The 21789-nt window shown below is 43.0% G+C and overlaps 1 pseudogene; it reads right to left on the bottom strand.

Annotated features, from left to right (window-relative positions):
- Positions 1-222: 222 nt before the first annotated feature.
- Positions 223-3621, bottom strand: LOC100341149 (palmitoyltransferase ZDHHC5 pseudogene; annotated as a pseudogene).
- Between the last annotated feature and the right edge of the window lie 18168 nt (positions 3622-21789).

Here is a 21789-nt window from a genome sequence, read left to right as displayed (position 1 = left end):
GGGAAGGAAGGTCTTAAAAGGTAAAAGGGGGGAGCTACTACCCCAGCCTCAGCGCCCCAACTCTCCAACTCAGTTGCACTTTATAAAACACTCACCCTCTGGGAATCGGGGTTTTAAAAAACGTCCATGCAGGGGAGGGGAGCCCCTTGAGGGAAGGAAGGTGGCCACCCAGGACCCTTTGGTGTAGACACAGTGGTGTGGGGAAGGGGAGGTGCTGACTGCTCACACCATATCTCAGGTGGTACCACCCACTTATGACAGTTTCTTGACTCCTCCCCTTGTGGGGCCAGGGGAGGCTGAGCTGATGCTCTTGGGTTGCTGTTGGATTTGCTGTGGGAGGTATTGAGCTGTACTTCATCTTCAGGCATCAGCAGTGGCTGCAAGGCCACTTCCTCTATCTCAGAGACACCAGGTGGGGATTTTTGGCTGCTGTAAGATGTTTCATGGCCCAGATATGGGGTGGTTGGATCTGGTTCAGGGGACCCTAGTCCCTGGCCCCTTAGCCTTTCTGCCTTCCCCAAATGGGGGACAGCTGGGCATCCAAGTGGAGTCTTGCTCGGTGGTGATCTCTTCGGATCAGCTAAGGAGGAAGCCCTATGAGGGCATGGCCTGAGCCAGGTGTTGACTGAATGCCTGAGACTCCCAAGCCTGGCTCTTCCTCATGGACTGGGAGCTGGGTGACTGGTGCAGCAGCGTCTCTCATGCCTGGAGGGAGGCCTCAGATTGTCATAATGGACTAGTGAGGGCTCTCGTGTTGGACTTGTTGGAACCAAACGTGGATGCCTCTCGGCTTCCTGTTGCTGGGCCAGGAATACTGACAGGAAGGGAGAGGTGTAGCTGAAAGCTGGGTCTGGCTCAGGCTTCCGTTGCATGTCTGATTGGCCAGGCTCTTACAGGAGGTGGAAGTGGTGCCTTCTGAACGCATGCACTGCAACTGGTCCAGTACAAAACCTGTTCTCTGCGCCGACTTGAGGCTGGAGGAACAAGAGCCACTGGAAAGTGGATTGAAGTGAAAGCTTTTGCCAAAGGTGGGTAAACAGAAGCTCTCTGGTTCCAAGCTGGGCTCTGAGTGGTAACTGGGATGATGGCTGCTCTCTGCAGTTGAGGTTGGCTTCCTCAAACTGTCCCCATGACTAACTTGGTGCTGGAGGAATGAGACAGGGCAGCTGAGGTACTGCTGCTACCATAACCCGGCCGACACTTGTACATGGTTGGTGTGGGGGGCTGTCCTGGCCCCAAAAGCTGCTATCTCCATTAGTAGCCAGGCAAAGGTGTGTTCGCAGTCCCATGCAGCTGCTCAGGTCCGGCATAGGAGGAGGCCGGGGTTTGGCATTTGCGGACTGGCTCTCTGTTGTTTCCAAGCTTCCCTTAGACTTAGTTCCCCTAAGCTCTCCCTGGATGCCATTATCCATGATCTTCACAGTAATCTGACACTTCTGGCTGAAGGAAGGGAGGTCTGATTACAATCGTCTTCTCTTTCTTTGGTCTTCCCAAATATCTGGGTGCTGGGGAATTGCAAAGTGCATTGTTACAGCAGCCATTGGTGAAGGGGCTCATGCCTCCCTGGAATTTACCCATAACCTATTCATTGGCTGTGCGTCCCCAGGCCACCAGCACCGCATGAAACCCTGTGAGGCCAGCTACAGGGATGAAGAATAAGCCAGCCATGCACATCACTGCCATTGTGACAGTGTGAAGACCCCTGAGAGCTCCTCTATGTGGCAGAGGACATAAAGGAGGCCAAAGCCTAATATACCCATAGAGTGGGCTGTCAAGGAAAGGAGGAAGAGGAAGAAATAATGTTAGTTCTGGTGGCCAATACAGTTGTTCACCCAGGGGCAGGCATGAGCAAATTCCTCCACACAATTATCACAGACACTGTGTGGGAACACCGAGGAGGACAGTAGCAGCGGCAGGTGGCACATCCTTTCATGCACACCTGGATGCCCTTGATCTCCACTGTTTTGTAAAGGGCGCTCGAAAATCTTCCTTGTCCTCATCTTCCTCAGCTTGAGGGAAAATGTCTGGGTCCATGAAGGTGGCCCTACTGAAATTTGCCAGAACAAAGAGAAACATAAATGCATTGTAGATGGGCACTGCAGGTGACATATTCAGGTTTAGTTCTGGACACATACAAGCAAAGAAGAGTGTTGTAGCTCCCACTAAGAAGATAGCGGCTGCTGAGGCCAGGATGTGTTTCTGGGTCTGAATCTCTATCCAGACTCTGCAGCATGTTGGAGCTCTGAGGGGAGATCTGCCCTGCCGCATAGCCCAGGCCCACACAGAGGCAGAACAGATAAGACAATGGGATAAGGGAACCAACAGAGAAGAGTACAGGAAAAAAAAAGGGAAACCAAAAATTTAGAATTATCATCCTTCCACATCCCCAAACAAAACTGAAGGTCAAAATATCTCAAACGAAGGAAAGCATATGGGAGGGTGAAAGGTGATTGCAAATGATAAATAACCACTTCCCCAGAAAAAAAGCAGAAGAGGAGGTTAAGAAACACAACTTGGGGGCTGGCACTGTGGTGTAGCAAGTAAAGCCACTGCTTGCAGTGCCGGCTTCCTATATGGACACCAGTTCGAGTCCTGGCTGCTCCACTTTTGATCCAACTCTCTGCTATGGCCTGGGAAAGCAGTAGAAGATGGCCCAAGTCCTTGGGCCCCTGCACCCACATGGAAGACCTGGAAGAAGCTCCTGGCTTTGGATTGGCATAGCTCCAGCCATTGCAGCCAATTGGGGAGTGAACCAGCAGATGAAAGACTTCTCTCTCTCTCTCTCTGCCTCTCTCTCTGTGTAACTTTCAAATAAGTAAATAAATATTTAAAAACACACACACACACAAGTTTAACAGCTTAGAAATGGGAGACAAACAGTAGGTTGTACACATACAAATGGCTGCAGGTAGAGAACATGGAGAGTCAGACAGATCAAGGTACCGCTCATGGACAGAGGAAGGTCTTGAAAAAAAAAGAAAGGGAAATATCAAGGCAGGGCAGGAAATTCTGAGCAAGGAAAAATTCCTGAGGAGATATACTAGTACCTCCACGACTACCACACTCCCACAAAATGTGAGCAGCACCTAGAAGAGGTGTGTACTGTGCATTTTTATCCATGAAGGAACCTGCGGCCCCTTCTAGCTTCAAAGAAGAGCTGTTTTTACTGCAGCCCTTGTCAGTTTTAGGCAGCCTTCTCAATGCCACCGCTCCCACACCTTGACTTCACCAGGGTTTGTAGTCTGGATTGACTGTTGAATGTTATTTATTTCTCTCTTGGTGGCTAATGCTGGACTACAGCTGTTACAAGTTGAGTTGTAAATACTTTCCTTTAAGAAGAGAGAAAACAGAGAGAGAGCAAGCTTCTCTGTCTTCAATCTCTTCTTGCTATTCCCAAGCCCTTCAAGGGCCCCATTTCCTATAGAGTTCATGCAAAACTGAAGGAAAACTAAAAATCCTTGAAGCCTTTTCTTCCCAATAAGCAGAATAAGATGAAGACATCGATACCATGTGATACTTTAAAAAATAACTCAGGGTGAAGGCACAGTACCAAAGATGTCCCAGTTTCCAGGTTAGTCACTGTGTCTGTTCTTTCTTCTTCAATCTTGGGCTTTCCAGACAGAGTTCAACTGGGTTATGGTGCCTCCCTTGGAGCGGTGCCCATCACTGCCACCGTCGTTGTTGCCGCAGCCTCCTGGCAGTGCTGTCCGGCCTCTGACAGGCAGCGCAGAGCCCCCACACGCTGCACGCCTGTCCCGCTCCTCTGCAAGCCAGCGCACAGCCATGGCTCTCAGGGCAGGGTATCAAGCCCTCCCAGTGTTCCCATTGGCTCCCTGCCCCGGGCACATGAGATGTTTCTCTCATTCATGAGGGTCACGCAGTTGCACCTGCCCCTGCTCACTCTGCCATCCACCCATAGCCCCCACCCCTTCTCTGCTCTCAAAGTTAAGTACTCTTAACATCTTAACATTCTTTAAAAGTGATTCAAGATGGTTTAAAAGTAAGTATGAAATTTTTATCTTGTTTCATTTTGAAAATTATGTTAATTTAGAAGTTTTTAAAGAATTATTTTGAGATGGTGATGGGACTGACGCTGTGGCATAGTAGCTTAATCCTTCGCCTGCAGTGCCGGCATCCCACATGGGTACCAGTTCTAGTCCCAGCTGCTCCTCTTCCAATCCAGAGAGCTTCTGCTATGGCCTGGGAAAGCAGTAGAAGATGGCCCAAGTCCTTGGGCCCCTCACCCATGTGGGAGACTGGGAGGAAGCTCCTGGCTCCAGGCTTCAGGTTGGCACCCCTCCAGCCATTTCGGCCATTTGGGGGCTGAAGCAAGATGGAAGACCTTTATCTCTTTTGCTCCCTCCCTTTCATTGTCTGTAACTGTACCTTTCAAATAAATAAATAGAATTTTAAAAATGAAAAAGAAATTATTTTGGGGCCAAAATAATGGCATAGCAGCTAAAGCAGATTCCTGTAGTTCCATTATTTCATATGGACACCAGTTCAAGTCCCAGCTCCACACTTCTTACCCAGCTCCCTGCTAACGGCTGGTGAAAAGCAGCAGGTGGCCCAGGTGCTTAGTTCCCTGCACCCATTTGGAAGACTCAGATGAAGCACTCTGACCCAGTGCTGCATGCTGTGGGCATATGGAGAGTGATCCAGCAGATGGAAATGCGTGCTCTCTCTCTCTGTAATTCTGACTTTCAAAAAATAAATAAATCTTTAAAAAATGAATCATTTCAAAATGTATATTTTTGTCATAAGGTAGAAAGGCTGCAATACTCTAGAATGTAAGGGAAAAAATAGGGCAAAAACTCAAGGTTTAAGTAAGTTGCAGAAAGCATGAGCACCTAACAGAAGGTTTGAAGTGGCCAGCACTATGGCGCAGTGGGTTAATGCCTTGGCCAGTTCTAGTCCTGGCTGCTCCTCTTCTGATCCAGCTCTCTGCTATGGCCTGGGATAGCAATGGAAGATGGCCCAAGTCCTTGGGTCCCTGCACCTGTGTGGGAGACCTGGCTCTGGATTGGCACAGCAATGGTCAATGCAGCCATCTGGGAAGTGAACAAGCAGATGGAAGACCTCTCTGTCTCTACTCCTCTCTAATTCTGACTTTCAAATAAATAAAATAAATCTTTAAAAAAAAAAGGTTTGAAAAGGAAAAATCTTGTAAGAAAAATTGGTGTGTGTGAAAGCCAAAAGCTTCATCCAAATCTCCCACATGGGTGAAGGAGCCTAGCACTTGGGCCATCCTCACTGCTTTCCCAGGCACATTAACAGTGAGCTTCATCAGAAGTGGAGCAGGGCCTAGCACTGTGGCAGAGTGCTGAGATGGTGGCAGCCATTTGAGCAGCAGTTCATGTCCCATCTATTCCATTTCCAATCCAGCTCTCTGCTAATGCACCTGGAAAAGCAACAAAAGATGACCCAAGTACTTGAGTCCCTACAAGCACATAAGGAGACCTGGAAGAAGCTTCTGACTTTGGCCTGGCCTAGCCCCAGATTCTGTGGCCATTTCGGGAGTGAACTACTGGATGAAAATATGTCTGTCTTTTGGAATCTCTCTCTATATATAACTCTGCCTTTCAAATAAATAAATAAATAAATAAACTCTTTTTTACAAATGTGGAACAGTCATTATTCAAACCAGCACTCTGGGATGAGGCATCCCAGACAGGTGCCTAATCTACTATACCACAATGCCTGCCCAATTATAATTTTAAAAATTTACATTGTTTTCTAAAAGTTTGGAATTAATATCAAAGGTACACTGAAATAAAATTAGAATTTGATGCTTTTTTAAACAAGCTGTTTAAAATATGTGCATATTGATATGTTAGTAAATATCTGGAAATAGCCTTGGACTTTAATTTTGGAATCTGTTTTTTTTTTTTTTAAGGATTTATTGATTTATTTGAAAGGCAGAGTTCCAGAGAGGCAGAGGAGAGAGAGAGAGAGAGAGAGAGAGATCTTCCATCCCCTTGTTCACTCCCCAGATGTCCTCAATTGCCAGAGCTGAGCCAGGAGCCAAGAGGTAGGAGCTCCCTCCAGGTCTCCAACATGAATGTAGGGGCCCAAGGACATGGGCCATCTTCTACTGCTTTCCCAGCCATTGCAGAGAGCTGAATCAGAAGTGGAGCAGCTGTGACTCAAATTAGTGACCAAATGAGAGGCTGGCACTGCAGTTGGCAGCTTCACATGCTATGCCATAGTGCTGGTCATGATATCTTTTGTTAAAAAAAAAAAAAGACTGCAGCATCTCCTTTTAAGAATTCTTGCTTAGTTTTTAACCATCTGTGAATTTTCTAGTCAGCTTCTTTAATCTTTCTTCTCCTTCCTGGTTGTGACTCTTAAATTTTTCTAAGTAATGGGTTATTTTATATGCTATTTTTCTATTCAAGGTTTTTACTTCCACTTTGGTGACTGACCAAAAACCACAAATGCTGTGCCTTAGCAAACAATCAGAATTGTTTGGAAAAAGCTGAGTCTTAAGAGTTAAAAGTTGTATATATACTGGTTTTATAAAATCATCAGATTTATGAGTAAATCTGGTTTAGAACTGGTTGAATCACACTAAGCAGATGGATGCTATTTCAAAATTATAAGTGAGCCTATTTTGACCAAATATTTTAAGCCCTTTTGACATCTTGAGACTTTCTCAGAATCAAGGTTCTAAATTTTTTATTTATTTATTTATTTATTTTTATTTTTTGACAGGCAGAGTGGGCAGTGAGAGAGAGAGACAGAGAGAAAGGTCTTCCTTTGCCGTTGGTTCACCCTCCAATGGCCGCCGCGGCCGGCGTGCTGCGGCCGGCGCACCGCGCTGATCCGATGGCAGGAGCCAGGAGCCAGGTGCTTTTCCTGGTCTCCCATGGGGTGCAGGGCCCAAGCACCTGGGCCATCCTCCACTGCACTCCCGGGCCACAGCAGAGAGCTGGCCTGGAAGAGGGGCAACCGGGACAGAATCCGGCACCCCAACCGGGACTAGAACCCAGTGTGCTGGCGCTGCTAGGTGGAGGATTAGCCTAGTGAGCCACGGCGCCGGCCCAAATTTTTTCACTTTGAGATTTTCAGCAGGAATCCTTGATGTGTCAAAGGATATATGTCTTATCTTTTAGAGGTAATAGTTTATTATGCAACTTGCATTTTAGGAAAGTACTGTCGTGAAATTATGCTCAATGTTACATTATATTTACATAGATATGCCATTGATATAAATGTCCTAGAAGTTATAAAAGTTTTAAAATCTGATAGTCCTTTAGTGTTGTTACTAGTCATGATGGTTATCTTCATAAAAAGGAGACCCAGAGTCCTAAAAGGGACAATAGGTGTGTAAAATCCTTCAGTTTCTTTCTTTCCTTTTTAAGCCAGGAAATATGGTCATAATTCAAGTTCTCCCAAATGGGTACAGGAGCACAGACACTTGGCCATCCTCTGCTGCTTTCCCAGGTGCATTAGCAGGGAACTGGATCAGAGTGGAGCAACCAGGACTCGAAGTGTAACCCATAGGGGATGCCAGCATCATAGCCGGTAGCTTCACCTGCAATGCCACAATGCTGGTCCCTCTTTAGTTGCTTTGTAACATCCTGTATGGAATGAACACAAATGGCTCATGTCAATTAATCAATTTCATAATTTTAACTATGTTTATTTAAAGACTTCTGTCATCCATAGTTTTGTATTCTTCTCTAAAAACACTTGTAATCAATTTCACAGAAAATGTTCTTGAATACAGATTTTTAGCTACTTTAGACAAGAATTTCCAGAACTTTGAGGGAAAGAAAAAAAACTAAAAACCCCATAAACTGGTAATGGAGGGGCCAGTGCTATGGCACAGTGGGTTAAAGCCCCAACTTGCAGCTCCAGCAAAAACAAAGAAACTGGGGCCAGCCCCATGGCACAGTAGGTTAATCCTCTGCCTGTGGCACTGGCATTGCACATGGGTGCCAGTTCTAGTCCCAGCTGCTCCTCTTCCAATCTACCTCTCTGCTATGGACTGGGAAAGCAGTAGAAGATGGCCCAAGTCCTTGGGCCCCTGAACCCATGTGGGAGACTGGGAAGAAGTTTCCAATTGGCACAGCTCCAGCTGTTGCAGCCATTTGGGGAGTGAACCAAAGGAAGGAAGACCTTTCTCCCTGTCTTTTCCTCTCACTGTCTGTAACTTTACCTCTCAAATAAAATAAAATCCTAAAAAACATAAAGGGGCTGATACTGTAAGATGTGGACTTGGTCACCCAAGGCTAGCTGACATGTCTAAGAATTACAGCCACTTGTTCACTGAATTAGACACAACAGTTCACATTTGGGCAGTTTTTTACCACTGTGCATACTGCTCACTGTGCATACTGGGCTCACTTCTGGAAAAAGGAGGGCTACTGGCTCATTTCTGGCTATTTGGGAGAGTCTAAGCCATACTATTTGATAACTAAAATATTACCAAAAGAAAAAAAGCCTTTTTTTTTAATCCAGCGACATTGTCCACGGGGCCCTCTGGAGACAATAAATGTGAATGACTACATGTATTGAACAAATGTGTCCCAGCAGGCTATTCTAATGGCCCTTTAGCAGGGGTGGAGGACTTCCATACCCTAGCCACATAAAGCCCATAAAATCATTTGGTCTGACCCTGCCAAGGCAACTACAAATGGGATTTGATATTCAGTCTATACAGACTAAATCTTAAGTTGCCAAAGCAACTACAAATGGGACTTGATATTTAATCTATACAAAATAAATCTTAAGTTGATAATTTTGTATGTCCTGTGAATGATGTTATAAACACCAAAATGTCCCTTGGAAGAAAGACCCTTTGCTTTAGAGACTGCAGACCTTGAACAATAAAGGATGGAAACAGCTTCAAAGACAAGGAGATTCAACCATTGAACACACAGCAGTAACTCCTCCAGAATCTATGGAAGCAACAGCACTGTTACCAGGTATCTTAGAACAGAAGGTTAAGCTCAAAGTCCTCACCCAGGCCTTATGTCTCAGAGGAGGTAAGGGTGAACACTCACACTGCCTTGAGTTAGGAAAGAGGGATGTTGATGGTCTGAGTTTTTATTGGGATAAAGAATAAAGACATACATTGGGACTTCCCTAGGTTGAAGAAACATGGAAGAGATATACAGAAATCTGTGAGTTTCCCAAACTTTCTTTGAAGCTAGTCCATATCTCTGTTCTATTTGTATGAACACTGGCTATTCATCTTCGTTCTATACATAGAACTGGAGAATGTGATTTTGTACATAAGGCACTGGCAAATTATATTCAAAGTGTCTTTTTATCTTTGTCAGTATTTAGGCAAAGCCAAAGGCAAAATGGAAGTTCTGTCCTCCCTTCAAAGAAAACTATTCTTCTTGGATGGCTCCTTCTTTCCACTGGGGTATCATTCATGACAATCCTTCATGTAGGACTTTTTTTATTTTTGCCACAGTGTCTTAGAATTCAATGCCTGAAATGTTTACATGGGCTTTTCAATCATACAAGAATGCTTTAAGGGCTCATTATGAGGTCACTATACTATATAAAATGACTGTCATTCCATGAGTCTGCTGTGTGAACTGCTTCCCAACTCAACATGTCTTAAAATGCAATGTCTGGTCTCACTCTAAGTCTCTATTTTATTGCTTTTGAAATATTCATTTATTTGAAAGACAGAGTTATAAGACAGAAAGAGACAGACAGATCTTCCAGCTGCTGGTTCAGTCCCCAAATGGCTGCAACAGCCAGAGCTGGACCCATTCAATGTCAAAAGCCAGGAGCTTCTTCCAGGTCTCCCAAGTGGTTCCAGAGGCCCAGTACTTGGGCCATCCTCTGCTCATTTCCTGGGTGCATTAGCAGGAAGATGGATCAGAAGTGGAGCAGCTGGGACTCAAACCCATGCCCACATAGGATACTGGCAAGGCAAGCAGTGGCTTTACCCTCTACACCAAAGTGCCAGCCACATGCACACAAATCTTAATCAGTGACTATCCCTGGTTTTAAACTGGAAGTTTTCTGGCAGAAAAATCATTAATTTCTCTGGTTTCTCATGAGATACAGAAATACGACCATGTTCTTGCTTTTATTAATGCTGTAGAATGTTTATATACCTGCAAGGTAAAGCTATGCAGAAAATGGCTGTGTAACCCTTCTATTTATATATAAGATTGCTACAGCAACACCCAGAACTAGCAAGTTTTTTTCTTAAAGAAATGCCTATGATGGCTGCTGTTGTGGTGTAGCATGTAAAATTGCCAACTATGACCCCAGCATCCCATATGAGTACTGCTTTCAGTCTTGGCTGCTCCACTTCCAATCCAACACCTTGCTTATGGCCTTGGAAGATGACTCAGTACTTGTGCCCCTGGCTGATGCAGCCACCTGGGGAAGTGAACCAGCAGATGGAAGATATCTCTCTCTCTCTGTGTTAACTATTAAGTAAGCAAATGAGTAAGTAAAAGAAATGCCTCCAACCTCCTCTCCTTTCATCCTTAAAATACCCCCACATTACCCCACAAATTTCACAAAGCAGTCTGACCAATCACTGTCCCTATTCCTTAAGGATGGAGGAGAAACAAAAGCATCTAAAACAAAACCCCTATAGAACAAAAGCAGGACCAAGCATCTTCTCTGTCTCCCTTAGACCAAGGCATCCTTATCCATATTGTACCAAAAATAGTTCACTAAATTGAGGGAGTGATACAGCTGGCCTGCACACAAGAAGTCACTTTTCTACAACAGATAGAACCCTGCTGGCCAATATTGTCTGGATGGGTTTATTTAGGGGAGTTCCACATCTAGGTAAGGAAACATCCCAGTCTGGGCCAGCAAATTACTACCAATTGTATGTAAACTCCCAGAATAACTAAAGCCCACCTGAACGCCATTAAAATTCCCTAAAGAACATACCATCTTCAACTAGTAAGATGAAGGTCAAAAGCATCATGAACCGATCAGGAACTTGGACACAAGCTGAACATGCATCTGTCACCTCTAATTTCAATCTATAAGAATCTTTGCCTCTAACTTCATGGGGAGCCCTGGAGTTAAGCTCCTTGCTCTGGGCTTTAAAATAAATGCTTTTTTACTCCACCACACCAAAGCCAGTGATCAGCTTACTGTGTGTTGGGCAAGTGTATACAGGTTAGGGGTTCTACAGCAACACCACCAACCAGATTGGAGGTATGTCCTGCAATAAGGGCAGAGATGGGACTTGAACCCAGGCATGCTGACATAAAAGATAGGCTTCTCAAGGAGTGCTCCAATCATTATGCCAAATCCCATTCCCTTACATTTTCAAACTAATTTTTTCATTGAATTCCAGATAGACTGAAGGAGACAGCAGAGATCACCCATCTGCTGGTTCAGTCCCTAAATGTCCACAATAGTTGGGGCTTAGAGGCCAAAGTGAGGTGCCAAGAACTCATTCTAGGCCTCTCTCATGGATGGCAGTTGGGTCATCTTCTGTTGCTTTTCCAGGTGCATAAACAGGGAGCAGTATTGAAAGTGGAACAGCTGTGATAGGAACCAGCTCCTATATGGGATGGCAGTGCTGCAGGTGGTGGCTTACCCACTATACCACAGCACCAGCCATGATTATATTTCACACATCTGCTTTTGAAGATATTTAGAAATATTTTGAAGCTGCAAATTACTGATTTGGGCTTGTGCTGTGTGCACCAGCCTGTAGCATCTGCATCCCATATGGGAACCTGGCTGCTCCACTTCCAATCCAGCTCCCTGGCAATGCACCTTGGAAAGTAGTGGGGGATGGCCAAGTCCTTGTGCCTCTGCACTGATGTAGGAGACCCAGCACAAACCCCTGGCTTTGGATTAGCTCAACTCTGCCAATTGTCATTTTGTGAGTGAGCCAGTGCATAAAAGACACAGCTATCTTTCTAGCTAATCGCTCTCCCTACCTCTTTCTGTACCTATTTCTAATAAAATAAATAGGAAAAAAATACAGTGTGGCTTTGGGGGGCCACTACTCAACACTCCCTCCTGATTTAAAAAGTCAGTGATAGAGAATTAATGAAGGCATTAGTATAGGAGCTCCCATCTTTTCCTCTTGCCTCAGACTAAACCAGCAGTGAGTGCTCCCCAAGTCTGTACTGCAAAATCCTGATAAATTTGTTATCACACTTTCATTATCTGCAAATCTCTGAATCTGTGTTGGGATTTCTTTTCCCAAACACTCCAGGATACATATAAAAACAACATAGCCCAATGTAGCTTCATCTGATTAAAACACTCAATGATGGATAATTGACTTTATATGAAAAAAAAAATAAGCCACCCAGGAACATCTTAGAAAATGATTGCTTCTCTGATGCTAGTTAAGAGAAACTTCCAGGGAATAAGCACTTGGCCTGGTAGTTAATGCCCCACATTCCATACAGTGGTGTCTGTCTCAAGTCCCAGTACTGATTCTGTTCCAGCTCCCTGCACATGCACAACCACGGAAGCAGCAGGCTCAATAGTTGTCTCTCTGCCACCAATATGGGAGATCAGATGAATGACCAGCTTCTGACTTTGGCCTGGCCAGTTCCAGCCCATGCAAAATCACTATCTCTCCCTCTTTCTCTCTTTGCTTATGTGTGTCTGTCTCTCCTTGCCTTTCAAATAAAAAATTTTTAAAAATGAGAAACATCCTGGACTGCAACAAGGCTCACATGCAGGATCATTTCCTCCATGTGGAAACGGCCCCAAGTCTTCCAGAAGCTGCAATGGTGCTTCCTTAGCACAGTCTTGAAGGAAAAATGTTCTTGCATTTACTGTAGGCACAGCACCTACATCACCTGGGGGATTAAGAATGCGCACCAAATGAGGCCTCTAGGGTGAGTTCAGGATCAAACTCATTGTTCAGTGGTTTCTTGCTGCCCTCTGCTGGGCTTCTGATGCAACTAATACATTTTTTGTTAGATACTGACAAACTGCTTACATACCACCCTGCACAATGATGAATAGCAGAGTTGAAGTGATCCCAATTTTCCATTTTAGTACTTAAAAAGCTATAGGAATTGAGAGGGATCATATCCGTAACCTGTTTTAACTGCATCCTATTTTTATGTTTCATTTTCATTTCCTATCATCTCGTATTTTCTACTTTCACTTGTTATCTATTTTCTATAGCTCTCTAGGAATATGTTGCTATTTTCCATATATATGTGCACTTCTCAAACGTCCTTCTGTTATTGACACTCAAGATAAATCCCTGTGGTCATAGAACATTCATTGTTTTATTTGTATCTTTTCAGTTTATTTAGGCTCTTTTGTAACCTAGCAAAAGTTCTTCTGCAGAGTATTACATGTGCACTTGAACAGCAAGTGCATTCTCTTGTCCAACTATCCTGTCAAGTTCTTTCATGATGTTCATATTTCCTATATCCTTTCCAATATATTGCAAGCTACTTTGCAAACTTCTTTCCATTACTGAAAATGGCAAATATGTGCCCTAATACTAGTAGACAACTCTATTTCTCCCTTTTTGTCTCTCTGTGACTCTGCTTTCAAATAAATCAATCTTAAAAAAAATCCCTAAAGAATAACATTGAAATTTTCATTGCAATTGCATTGGTTTGATTTTATATTCTGTAATTTTTCTGAGTTCTAACATTTTTATGGACTCATTAGGGTTTTTTGATATTTGAAATTCCAAGAGATGGGAGGGATGGATGGACAGAGAGCAGCCACGTGTTGGTTCATGCGCCGAATGATCACAGTGGCTGGGGATGAGTTAAGTCAAAGTTAGGATCTGAGAGTTCAATCTAAGTTTCTCATGTGAGGGAAAGGGACGACTTGAAGCATCAACACCCTGCTGTCTCTGTTAATGATACACATGCCATGTAACAGACAACTAATTCCTCTACGTTCTTATTTTTATCAGTTTGCTCTCTTTCTTGCCTAATAGCTCTAGTTTGAAGTTCCACTGCTACAAGCAAAAGAAATTATGAGGGCAGGGATCCTTATCTTCTTGATATTAGAGGAGATGACTGAATACCATGAGCAGTGATCTAGCTATGGCCTGGATCATGCTGATATGTATTTTTCTATACCCAGTCTGTTTATTATGCCACATCTATTTCTTGTGTGATGCAAGGCAATGTCTTGTGCTAAGCTCTGTCACATCTCAATTATCCCCTTGTGGGTTCTATATTAGCCCAATATAGGCATTGACCAATTGACCATCAAGGTTTTGGTGAGGGAAATGTTCCCCAGCTGGAGGCAAGATAGAGTAAAACTGCGGTGATGCTTTGGTGATCCCAGAATCCCATATGGTTAAGGTCCTGGCTACTCCACTTTTGGTGCTAAAAACTCCCTGCTACTGCTCCTAAAAAAGCAGTGGAAGATGGCCTAAGTTCTTGGATCTCTTCCACCCAAGTAGAGACCTGGATGGAGTCCCAGGCTTTTGGCCTGGCCCTACACAGCTGTTTCAGACATTTGGGGAATGAATTACTGAAGCTGACATGAGGTGATATTTTGAATGAAATTAGGTCATTGTCAGTCCCTCCTCAGCTTCCAAATAGCCTACTAAATTATGTTTCACCATTAAGAGACTTATTGTACCATATGCAATTGTGTATTAAAACAGACAGCATAAACTTACACAGAAATACCATTAGTTTTAACAATCCTCTACTAAGGTATATAAATGAAAGGCATAGAACCAGTATAATGAAGAGCTAACTATATTCTCATGTGTATTACACATTAATCAGAATGTTAGATGTAAAAACAGTGGACATATCTACCTACACATGAATAGACTTGAAATGTGCCACATAAACACAATAGGGTTCCACTGAGCCTTCCATAGTGAAATTCTGTCACTTTTGACAATTTATGTGAATATAGAGATTATCATGTGAAGGGCCAAACCCAGAAGGACACAAAAGGACAAATATTATCTCACTAAAAATCTGGAATGCATGTTAGAGAGAAGAATGGTGGAGTAAGGATAAAGGGAACACATTGGTAAATATTCACAAAGTTTCCCCTAGACATCGTGAATGAAATTATAATGCTGCATTTCATATTTCAAATTTCTTGTAGAGGTTTTTAAATGTTCTCACCATAAAATATGAGGTGAAGAATGTGAATAATTCTGGGCCAGTGCCGTGGCTCAATAGGCTAATCCTCCACCTTGTGGCACTGGCACACAGGGTTCTAGTCCTGGTCGGGGCACCGGATTCTGTCCCGGTTGCCCCTCTTCCAGGCTTCTCTCTGTTGTGGCCCAGGAGTGCAGTGGAGGATGGCCCAAGTGCTTGGGCCCTGCACCCCATGGGACACCTGGAGAAGCACCTGGCTCCTGCCTTCGGATCAGCGTGGTACGCCAGCCACAGTGTGCTGCCCATGATGTCCATTGGAGGGTAAACCAACGGCAAAGGAAGACCTTTCTCTCTCTCTCTCTCTCACTGTCCACTTTGCCTGTCAAAAAAAAAAAAAAAAAGAATGTGAAGAATTCTCATTTGAAAATCCCAGAATTAACATTCATCAAATGATCACATCATACCCTAAAGTATCTACAACTATTTTTCAGTTGAATATTTTAAAAAGGCAAATATTATCAGGTTACATTAAAAAAAAGAACAATATAATCTGTATAGGATTAAAACATCTTTTAAAACTTTTTTGTATTAATACAAAGAGAAATGTTCCATGCATTCCATAGCAGGATAAAACTTGAGGGGCCAGCACTCTGGCATAGCTATAATTCTAACATTTGAAGCTAAAAAAAATTTGAAGCCAAAACAAGAAAGCAGAAGAAATAAGGAGTAAAATGGAGAAGGTCGAGACAGGAAGGGGTAATTCTCCCCATCTTCATGTAGGAAAGAAGCAGTGCTGTGATGCTAGCATGTGGCAAGGATGCCTCCCCACCAAGACCCTACAATCTCTGCACCTTGATATCAACCTACCATACTCACTTCTGGTTCCTCTTTGGATTCTGCTGATGCCTCTGGGAAAGTCATACAACCCCTGCTGTGCATGTAAACCAAGCCCAGGAAGAGTAATTTAAGATTTACCACCAACATGCTCTTGTCTGTTGGCTGACAGGGTGAAAAACCCTGCAGGGTTTACTACATACCAATTGTAAGAAGGCGGCATGTTTGAATATCCTGGGTATTTTGTATTTTCACCTGGGTCAGAGACAAAGGATTGTGCTGCTTAATGCTGAACACAGTTGCTCCATCAGCAAAATGATTTCCTTCTTTTGCCTGGAAATGCAGGGGCTACACAAGGGGTACAGATAATATTAAACCTTTTAAAGTGTCCAGGTCCTGCTGCTCCTCCAGGGTGAAGTCCACAGTCCACACCTGTAATAGTGCATTTCTCCAAAAGGTATCAGCTCTGGGTCACAAAGAAGGGTGACAGGGAGTTCATTCTTCTCTTTTTGTCTATCTTGCCTCTTATATAAGATGAAGCTAATTTTTGTATGCTATAGGCCAACAGAAAGGAAAATGATAATCAAAACATATCAATTTCATATTAACTTTGCAATTATGAAATTTACTATGATAGAGTTTCCCTTATTCTGTAAAAGATCACAGTGTAATCTGTAGACACAAGTGCAAATGTGTAACTGAAGAGTGTTAGATCAAGTGAGACATCCATTCAAAGTAGATCAGGCTAACAATGTTTTAAAAACTTTGGAAGGATGGCCTTGTGGCATAGTGTGTAAAACCACAGGGAACCTGTTTAAGACCCAGTTGCTAACTTCCTTTCCAGCACTCTGCTAATGCACCTGGGAAAGCATAAGATGGCTCATGTCCTTGGGCCCCTGTACCCACCTGGGAGACCTGAGATTAGTTCCTGGCTCCCATCTGTTCCAGTTCCAGCTGTTGCCACCATCTGGGAAGTGAACTAATGATGGAAGATCTCTCTCTTTCTAAATAAATCTATTAAACAATAAATTTTAGGGGATGGTATAGTGCCACAGCAGATTAAGCTGCCATCTGAACTCACAGCATCCCACATGAGCACCAATATGAGCCACACCTATTCCATTTCTGATCCACTCCCTGTGAATAAATGTGGAAAACCAGTGGAAGACGGCCCAAGTACTTAGACTTCTGCCACCCACCAGGGAGACTAGGAAGAAGTTCTGGGCAGGTACTGGCCCAACCCCAGCCATTGTAGCAATTTGGGTACAACCAGCAGATGGAAGACCTTTCTCTATTTCTCTATAACTCCCTTTCAAATAAATAATAAATAAGTAGTAAATAAAACTTTTTTGGATCATCAGGTTACACTTCACAGAAAAGACATATCTCTTCATCAATGTGTCCTCATGAATATAAAATTGCAAAACACACTGGCAAAAAGGCAAAGAAAAAACTAGGACAAGTGATGGGAACTACAAATGCACCATATCTAGGTGAGTGGTCCTAGACTGTGAGGAGAAAAAAACAGTAAACATGTTCAAAGAAGTGTTAACTGAATGAATCACTGTTTTTGAAAATTATTTATAAACAAAAGTATACTTATAAGCTTTTTCATACTTCTTCCAAAAATCCATGTAATTGCTATTGTTTACATGAAAGATATTGCCTAGGTCCTCAAACAGGGCACATAAACTTGGAAAGTTATCTTAGAAGATTTTCATTTTTTTAAAGATTTTATTGAAGCTGGCACTGTGGTACAGTGGGTTAATGCCCCACCCAGCATCCCATACAGGCAACAGTTCGAAACCCGGCTGCTCTACTGCCAACCTAGCTTCTGCTGTGGCCTAGGAAAACAGTGGAAGATGGTGCAAGTGCTTGGGCCCCTGTACCCATGTGGGAGACCAAAAAGAAACTCTTGGCTCCTGGCTTTGGTTCAGCTCACCTCTGGCTGTTGCAGACATTTGGGGAGTGAACAAGTGGAAGGAAGACCTCTCTCTCTCTGTCTCTACCTCTATCTGTAACTCTATCTTTCAAATAAATAACAATAAATATTTAAAAATAACAGATCAAAGGGACACGATTTAAAAAAAATATTTTATTGATTTATTTGAGAGGTACAATGACAGACACAGAGAGGGAGGGATAGAAAATATTTCTTCCATCTGCTGGTTCACTTCCCAAATGGCCTCAATGGCCAGAGTTGAGTCACTCAGAAGCCAAGAGCCAGGAGCTCCTTCAAAGTCTCCCACGTGGGTGCCAGAGCCCAAGCACTTGGGCCATCTTACACTATGTTCCCAGGCCACAAGCAGAGAGCTGGATCAGAAGCTGAGCAGTCGGAACACAAACGGGTACCCATATTGGATGCTGGTGCAACATCACTGGCCCCCAGAAGATTTGAATTTGAGAGTCAGCATCTGGAAGGAGAATGAAGAAATAGAGAGGAAGAATTGGAGAAGACATGATGACCAACCATTAGACATAGAGTAGTCAGAATAGTGAAGAAAAAGACAGGAAGCGTGAACACAATTCAATAACAATTGTTTACGCAGAGCGTTGAAAGTGGAGTTCGGGGGGCGGAGCTAAGATGGCGGAATAGTGAGGGCGCACACCGATAGTCCGGGAAGATGTAGTTTAATAAAAGCGGAGTTACGGTAGCCTCAGAAAAAGGATCAGGAAAAAATTGCAGAGGAAACTCTTCTGGATCTAGTGGCTGTGACTCAGAGGACCTACTGGGAGAAAGAGGTTGCTCACCGTGCGGAAGCTGAGCCGCGGGAGCCACAGCGTCTGCGCGCCAGTGCAGGAAGGGGAGTGGATGTCACACAGACACCAGTGGGGAGAGTTGGGACACCCAGGGCTCCGAGTCCACACATGGGCGCTGGAAGGGGAGGTGAGCTCAATAACCTGAGACATTGGTGGGGAAACGGCGGTCAGAATCTAGAGGGGAGCGGGAAATTGCACCAGACTGACTACAGGAGAGAAGGAAAAAAAGGTGGGGGATTTCTCTCTCCACCAACATTGAAAAGCTTACAAGGCTGCAAGGCTTGCAAGAGTTTGCAAGAGTTTGCAAGAGAGGAAGAGCAGGCCCCCTCTCTGGATTTACATAACAACAGGGGAGAGCTAAGGAACTGAGTCACTACAGTTCAGTAGCCTAGGCAACCCAGTGGGAGTCCAGAGGAGAAACAGAGCCTGCACAGACTCTTTGGGTAGAAGCCAGAGATCGGAAGCTAAATACCATCAATTCTGCACAGCCGTGCAGTGCGGTATTACCCCCTGAATAAAATAAATAAATAAATAAATAAATAAATAAATAGAGAGAGATTTACCACGCATAACCTGAGGGTGTCACCTTTGCACACCTGTAACCCTGAAGAACCAAGCATAGCTGTCAGGCCACACCCATCTCAAGCCTCCAAGGCTCCTCCAACAGCAGGCAGTTTTAGAAGTTTTCAAAAGCAAATTGTTGAACTACAGAAATCCTTATTGGGCAGGATTGAAAATCTCTCTCGTGAAAATGAAATTTTAAGGAAGAATCAAGATGAAATTCAGAAACTAGTAAAACAGGAAAGTGTGATAGTGAAGAGAAATCAAAATGAAATGAAGAGCTCAATAGATCAAATGACAAACACATTAGACAGCCTTAAAAACAGAATGGGTGAAGCAGAAGAGAGAATATCGGACTTAGAAGATAGAGCACAGGAAAAAATACAGTCAAACCAAAGAAATGAAGAGGAAATTAGAAATCTAAAAAATATTGTTGGGAATCTACAGGATACTATTAAAAAAACCCAACATTTGAGTTCTAGGAGTTCCTGAAGGCATGTAGAGAGAGAAAGGATTAGAAGGCCTTTTTAGTGAGATACTAGCAGAGAACTTTCCAGGTTTGGAGAAGGACATAGACATCCTAGTATAGGAAGCTCATAGAACCCCCAGTAAACATGACCAAAAGAGATCCTCACCACGACACGTTGTAATTAAACTCTCCACAGTGAATCATAAAGAAAAGATCCTAAAACGTGCAAGAGAGAAATGTTAGATTACTCTCAGAGGATCTCCAATCAGACTCACAGCAGACTTCTCAGCAGAAACACTACAGGCTAGGAGGGAATGGCAAGAAATAGCACAGGTGCTAAGAGAGAAAAATTGCCAGCCCAGAATATTATATCCTGCTAAGCACTCATTTGTGAATGAAGGTGAAATAAAGACCTTTCATAGCAAACAGAAATTGAAAGACTTTGCCACCACTCGTCCGGCCCTGCAAAAGATACTTAAAGATGTGCTACACTCAGAAACACAGAAACACGGCCATCAATATGAAAGAAGGTAAAGAAAGAAAACCTACCAGTAAAAGAGCAAGGGAACCTCAAAGCATATACTAGAAAATATCTCCGGAAAAATGGCAGGGCAAAGTCACTATGTATCAATAGTCACATTAAACATTAACGGTCTGAATTCTTCAGTTAAAAGACACCGTTTGGCTGATTGGCTCAAAGAACACAACCCAACTATTTGTTGCCTACAAGAAACACATCTCTCTAACAAAGAGGCATGTAGACTGAAAGTGAAAGGTTGGAAAAAGATATTCCATGCCAACAGAAACCAAAAAAAAAAAAAGCAGGTGTAGCCATATTAATATCAGACAAAATAAACTTTAATACAAAAACTGTTAAGAGAGACAAAGAGGGGCACTATATAATGATTAAAGATTCAATTCAACAGGAAGATGTAACTATTATAAATGTATATGCACCTAATTACAAGGCACCGGTCTATTTAAAAGATATATTAAGGGACTTAAAGGGAGACTTAGATTCCAATACAATAGTTTTGGGGGACTTCAATACTCCACTCTCAGAAATAGACAGATCATCCGGACAGAAGATCAACAAGGAAACAGCAGATTTAATCGACACTATTGCCCAAATGGATCTAACAGATATCTACAGAACTTTCAATCCTACATCTAAACACTTTACATTCTTCTCAGCAGCGCATGGAACCTTCTCTAAGATTGATCACATACTAGGCCATAAAGCAAGTCTCAGCAAATTTAAAAGAATTAGAATATTACTATGCAGCTTATCTGGCCACAGCGGAATGAAGCTGGAAATTAGCAACTCAGGAAACCCTAGAAAGTATGCAAACACATGGAGACTGAACAACATGCCCCTGAATGAACACTGGGTCATTCAAGAAATCAAAAGAGAAATCAAAAACTTTCTGGAAGTAAATGAGGATAACAACACAACATATCAAAACTTATGGGACACAGCAAAAGCAGTATTGAGAGGGAAGTTTATAGCAATAGGGGCCTATATCAAGAAATTGGAAAGGTAACAAATCAATGAGTTTTCAGCACATCTCAAGGACCTAGAAAATCTGCAGCAAACCAGACCCAAATCTAGTAGGAGAAGAGAAATAATTAAAATCAGAGAAGAAATCAACAGGATTGAATGCAAAAAAAATTACAAAAAATCAGCCAAGTGAAGAGCTGTTTTTTTTGAAAAAATAAACAAAATTGACACCCCATTGGCCCAACTAACTAAAAAAAGAAAAGACTCAAATCAATAAAATCAGAGATGAAAAAGGAAACATAACAACAGACACTGCAGAAATAAAAAGAATCATCAGAAATTACTACAAGGACTTGTATGCCAGCAAACAGGAAAATCTATCAGAAATGGATAGATTCCTGGACACATGCAACCTACATAAATTGAACCAGGAAGACAAAGAAAACCTAAATAGACCCATAACTGAAACAGAAATTCAAACAGTAATAAAAGCCCTCCCAACAAAGAAAAGCCCAGGACCAGATGGATTCACTGCTGAATTCTACCAGACATTTAAAGAAGAACTAATCCCATTTCTTCTCAAACTATTCCGAACAATCAAAAAAGAGGGAATCCTCCCAAATTCTTTCTATGAAGCC

Source organism: Oryctolagus cuniculus, chromosome 8 (genome assembly GCF_051225735.1).
Source record: "Oryctolagus cuniculus isolate XC-2025 breed Fujian yellow rabbit chromosome 8, ASM5122573v1, whole genome shotgun sequence".
Classification (NCBI taxonomy): Eukaryota; Metazoa; Chordata; class Mammalia; order Lagomorpha; family Leporidae; genus Oryctolagus; species Oryctolagus cuniculus.
This window is presented reverse-complemented; position numbering and strand designations above follow the sequence as displayed.